The sequence below is a fragment of the Manis pentadactyla genome, chromosome 3 (assembly GCF_030020395.1).
Source record: "Manis pentadactyla isolate mManPen7 chromosome 3, mManPen7.hap1, whole genome shotgun sequence".
In the NCBI taxonomy this organism is placed as follows: Eukaryota; Metazoa; Chordata; class Mammalia; order Pholidota; family Manidae; genus Manis; species Manis pentadactyla.
The window spans coordinates 218,286,319-218,292,318 of record NC_080021.1 but is presented as its reverse complement, the minus strand read 5'-3'; positions in this window follow the sequence as shown (position 1 = coordinate 218,292,318).

The window sequence follows — 6,000 nt, the reverse complement described above, 5'->3', positions numbered from 1 at the left end:
GGGAGACATGATCGTGGTGGGGAAGGCAGGGACCTAGGTGTCAAACAGGAGCCTGAGTGCCATGTCCCTTTAGGGGAGACTGGGGAGCCCAGTGTCCGGGGCCCGCGCCTCAGTGTCCCAGGCTGCAGGTTCCCTGCCGGCGATGGCAAGGCTCGTGATGGGGAACGCTTTGTCATCTGCAAGGGCTACTACATCTGTTACCCTCTGCCGCCCTCACAGCCACCCTCCTAACCACCCTTTGCGGGGTCGGGGCAGGACCACCTTAGAGGGCTCCGGAGGGAAGTTTAACACATCGGCCGCACGTGGACCTGGAGTCCCCGCTCTCAATCCGGGCACTGTTGGGCCCCTCCAGCCCACCCCGTCCGCGCTCGGTGACACCCACTTCCGGCCCCTCTCAGCTCTGCTCCACCACAGATGCTGGGGAGCATCCCGGCTCGGGTCTCCTGCCCGGCAGCCTCCCCACGGGCTCCCGCTCCCAGGGGACAGGCCCTGCCGCTGGCATCCTCAGGGGTGTCGAGGGGCTGGGCCCTCAGGCGGGGGCGAGGGAGGCTGCCCCGGTGCGGGCAGGGTGGCGGGCAGGCACCCACCTCTCAGAGCTGCGCTTCTCTTCCTCCTCCTGTTCTTCTCCCTGGGCTCCAGGGGAGGCTGTGGGACCAAAACAGCTGAATCACAACGGGGCGGGGACACGTGCACTCGACTCACAAACGGGGCGCAGACCTCAGAGTCCGTGACCAGGACTGTCTACATTTAATTAACAGGCCTGGAGGTTTTCCTTCTTCTACTTTTTTAAACTAGATAAAAATATTTTAATTTTCCTTCCTTGAAGAATGTTAAGAGGGATTTTCTACTGGGGACCCGCCCTGGCTTTCTTGCGTCACTGCATTTCTCTGCTCAGGAAACACACTCACGCTCAGACCCACAGGCCCCTTGAGCTCCGTCAGGCCGCACGCTGCCTCCCGAGGCCTGCGCCCCACTGCAGCCCCTGCTCAGAGGCGCAGCGGGCTCAGCACTGCCCTCGGGTCGGCCTGGACGAAGCCCCGTCCCAGACCCCTGCCCCAGACCCCTGCCCCGGGAAGGCAGCTGGTGGGTCTGTGCTCAGGGGCCTGTCCTCCCGCGGGCATCACTCTCAGGATCTCGGCCGCAGCCGCTGGCCCCCGGTTTGGGACTTTGGCCTGCAGCCCTCTGGCCCACCTGGCTCCTGTCTGGGATCTTGGGAGAGATCCTCCTGCCAGAATCGGGCCCAGCCTGGCTTATGCCTAGAAGGAGGATCTTGGATTCTTTCCTGAGAAAAGACGTTCTCTTCTTTCCCATCCCAGGAGCCTCTACAGCTGACCTCCAAAAAAGCAGAAGTAATCATGGGAAAGAGAGACTCCCGTTGTGTCCGGTCTGGGCCAAGGGCTCCTTACCTTCCTGATGTTTCTAGGCGGCGGTGAGGGTGCATCATAGGGGAAGAAGAGGAATTGCAGGAGCAGGAGCCCCAGTCCACACAGGATGCCCGCGGTGACGGCAGTCACCCAGGAGGTGGGGCTGGAGCTCAGCCAGGTAGCTGGACCGCTTCTCAGAGATGGGAGAGGACTCTCCATGTCTGATCCGCACTGCTGCCCTCGAGCAACTGGGCTCTGGGCATGTGCTTGGGCACAGCACAGCAGGCCCGCATCACAGAGGGTGGCCTGGTCACAAAGGGCCCCTGCGGGTGGGGGAGGGGACAGGGGAGGAGCAGGCGGGTCCACCGCCCCCCCCCCCACCATCTGGTCCCACAGGGCTCTGCCCACTCCTTTCCAAACCTATTCACCTTGTCAGAGAGACGGTTTTTCCATTCATCCAGATGTTATCAGGTTCCCGTGGTCCATTAGAGATCTTGAGTAGAGGCCCTCCAATTTCATAAACCTTGAAATTCTTAAATTACCCTGGAATTTTAGGCATTTCTCCACGATTTGTCCTGAGAATTTCCTCTGTCCACCTTCCCCACAGAATGTTTATGCCCGGTAAAAGCCAAGGCGCAGAACTTAAATTTATTTTACTCTTACTTAGATTTGTGAATTTTGAACAGTGCTTTGTCCCGTTTTCAATCAGATGGACTGACACAAGAATTTAAATAATTATTCAAAATTCATTAATCTAAGTATGAAAGAGTTGTAGGTAGTTACTCCTTGAAATGATATTTTTGTAAGTCTGCAGCATTTAAAATGATGGCATTAATAAACCTTTAAATTGCATACTCTCAGGACTTGCTATATACACACACGCACACACAAAGTCGTCTTTTCACAAACCAATCAGGTATTTTCAGATCCGGGAATCCATAATTATCTATTAAAAATTTGTTTTTCATTCGCTGTCTTGATGAGTCTTATTCTGCCAGAAGATAGTCCTCAGTTTCCGTGTAAGTTTGCAGCGTGTTGTCTTAGGCCAGCGGGACCGCCGTCACATCATGCCACAGGCCGGACAGATTGCAAACAGCAGAAATGTACTTCTCACAGCTCCGGAGGCAGGCAGGGAAGGCCCAGATCAAGGCCCCAGCATGGCCATCTCCAGTGACGGCCCTGTTCCAGGACCACAGCCAGAGGCTTCTCCCTGGGGTCCCAGTGAGAGGGCGTCGGGGGCCTCCTGGCGCCTCTGTTACAAGGCACCAGTGCCCCGGATAAGGGCTGAGAAACACCTGCCTGTGGCCCCGCATCTTAACATCTCGAGGAGTTAGGATTTCAAGCTGTGACCCCTGGGAGGACACAAACGTTCAGACATGCACACATGCTGCACCCAGAGGCCAGGAACGGGTGAGGGTGAGCTAAGGGTCCCAGGTGAGCACTGACCCTTAAGGTCTGCGGGGTGGAGGGTGAGAGCAGGAGTCAAAGCCCTGGGGCTGAGTCAGCTAGAGCAGCCTCGTCAGACATCCCTAGGGGGCATATTTTTTTCTGGGTGAGTCTTGCCTTCCGTTCCCCTCCCCTCCACACCACTGGAGCCCCAAGTCCAACCAACACCACAGAGAGGGGGAGCCTCGAGCCATCTGGGGATCCCTCATGATACCATCCTCCGTCCCCTCTGCGGCAGGAAGTCAGGGGTCCCTGAGGGATCCACGCGCTGAATGTGTCTCGATGCTCCATGTGGACTTGATGTGTATCCCCAGCTCGCTGGTCATAATGTTTTCCTACAGCCCTGGTGGGAATGGCAGTCGAGTTTGTTTGGTTTTATTGTCACGAATGTGCTCAATCTTAAGCACATTCTGCACCTACTATTGCTTCTGTGGCCTCTATGACATTTCCTCCTTCACGATGTTCTCATCTTGAATTTCACCTTTTATCAAAATTTCGACTTAGGTCCTTTCTGTATGCATATTTGACCTCTTTATTTTTTCCATGACTCTATTTTCAATATATTTTGTCTGATTTTTTTCTGCCACTTAAAAATCTTGCCCAGCTATCTTTCCCTTGATTCATTTAACTTGTTCTATTAAGATTTATTTCTATCACCCCATTCGATGCTTTGTTTTCCATACTTTATTCTTTTTTTCTGCACCTTTTGCATCTTCCATTTTACAGATCAAGTATTTTCCTGTTTGTTTGAATTTGGAAATATTTTATATTGCAATGGTTTTGTATCATTATTATGTGAATTTCCTCCTCAGTTTCTTATGTGTGTCAATTTTAGCATCATCTCAGCAAACCAAGCAGGTATTCTCCCCTCCTCTCCCCTCCTCTGATTTTTCCTGTTCCATCATCATGGCCCTTATTGCATGGGGATATTTCCTGAAGCTGTTCTTCTGGGTTATTTCGAATATGCTATATTTTCATGTATTTATTATACAATAAACATCACTAACATCAGTCCTGATCTCCACAAACCTAATTGCATATTCCCAGGTTTATTTTTTTTCCTACTGGAGTATTTCCTCTAAGAAAATTTTCAAACAGATTTCTGTGAGATAATACTTTTGAAGTCTCATTTTCTCATAACATGTTTTTCTGTGTCCCCATGTTTAAAAGGCCTTGGCTGAATGTAAAGGCTTAAAACTTGTTTCCTTTCGATTTTTTAAACATGTTATTGCCTTGTATTGTGATCTCCAATGTTGCTGTGGAAAAGCCAGATGTCAATCAAAATCAATTTTTCTTTAAAGGATGATCTGAAGTTTCATCATTTTGTCAGGATGTTAAAAAACAGAGTATAAATCATTTTACTACTATAAAGTTAACTAAAATATCAGTGCAATACGAAAGGAATTAAAACCCTCTTGAGACATTTAAGTATCACACACTCAGTGAAAAAAACACAGAAAGAAAACAATGAACGAGGCAGTCGTTAGACCCAAGGAGGGTTTATACTTGGGACTTCCAAGGAGTTAATGCTGACAGCCCGCAGCCAGCCTAGGAAGCCATCTGTCCAGAATTAATCATTTCACAAGGAGAATAAGAGGAATTAGGTTTTCGTGGTGATGTGATGAGAGATGTGTTATATTTCTTTTTAATAATTCAAAACAAAGGTAAGTAAAACTGGAAAGTAAGAAATAATGGTCTTTTTATGTACTCAATTTGAGAAAAACTACCATATTTCTATGAATTTGAAATGATCTCTACTGTAAGTTGCATCCCTTTTCAGAAGAGCATTTTAGAATTGATGGTATGTTATTTACAAATGGCATGATTCCAAACAATTAATGGAATGAAGATAATTATCTTCTTAATTCTTGGAACCTGGATGTTTTGGAACCTTAGGTGTATTCACACATGATTTGTTTTCATAAAAACTGAATCGTGCCACCTGCACCTGTGGTTTAAAAGCAAACAAGCAAACATGCTGTAGATTCATTTGAGATTCCATCATCTAAATCAACCTATCAACAAAGTATGGGACACTATGATAATTGCAAAAGAATATAAAGTACATAAGACTAAAAAACACTCAGCCAAGTACATCTGAAGATCTAACTGGCTTTATTAAGCGATTCAAGCATTGGGCAGCAGCCCATCTTGCAAGTGGAGGGAAGCTCTGAGGAGCTGTACAAAACGGGAGGTTTTTATAGGAAGGAGGATGGGATGTGAAGTTATTAACAAAAGAAAGGAGGGGTTCGTTTCACGCGCGGACACGCTTTTGGTGGAAAGGAACGGCAGGATTTCCTCATGCAGATCGCCTCATTAGCGCTGGTCAGGACATTTCAGATCTTAAAAGGTGAATCCGTGAAACAGGTGGAAACTGTCATTGTCTTGGTTTGCTGTTGTGAGGTGGGTGGGAAATTACTGCATGGGAGCTTTCTTGTTTTTAAACACCCCCCTTGTGATCTCACTCTCAGCGTAACTGACTAGGAGCTGTGCTTTTTTTTTTTTAAAGGCACAGATACCACAGGAGCAGGAACGCGCCATGAGCGCAGTTGCGGGTCGGCGGCGGGGTGGCTGCGGGGTGGCTGCGGGGCCCTAGCGCCGTCGCGGCTTTGCCGTTCAGGCGCGCTTGGCCGACTCCAGCTTTAACGGCGGGGGCGCGTGTCGCGTTGCCGTAGAAACGCCCAAGCCCTGGCTGGAGAGGGAGCGCACGGGCCGGCCGTTTGGGGTCGCGGCTGCGGGGCGGCTGCGGGGCCCTAGCGCCGTCTCGGCTTTGCCCTAAGGACGCGCCTCCGCCGACTCCAGCTTAAAGGCGTGGGCGCGCGTCGCGTTGCCATAGAAACGCCTGCGCCCTGGCTGGAGCGGGGAGGGAACGGCGCGCCCGGTGGCCGTTAGGGCTCGCGGCGGCGGCAACGGCGGAGGAGGCGGCGGCGGCTGCCAGCAACCTAGCGCCAGCTCTGACGGCGCGGAGCCCCAGTCGTTGGGGCCCCCTGGGCACCCCTGGGGGGCACAAAGCGCAGGATCCGCGCAGAGCAACCCCTGCGCATCCCGCTGCTTTCCCACGTGGTGAGGCCAGAGGAGAGGGAAGCTGGGCTGGAGGCAGGGAGCAGTGGGCACCTCTTGGCCTGCACCCCCAACACACCCCGTTTGGTCAGGTCGCTCTGCCCCCTGCCCCACCCGACCATGTGACGAA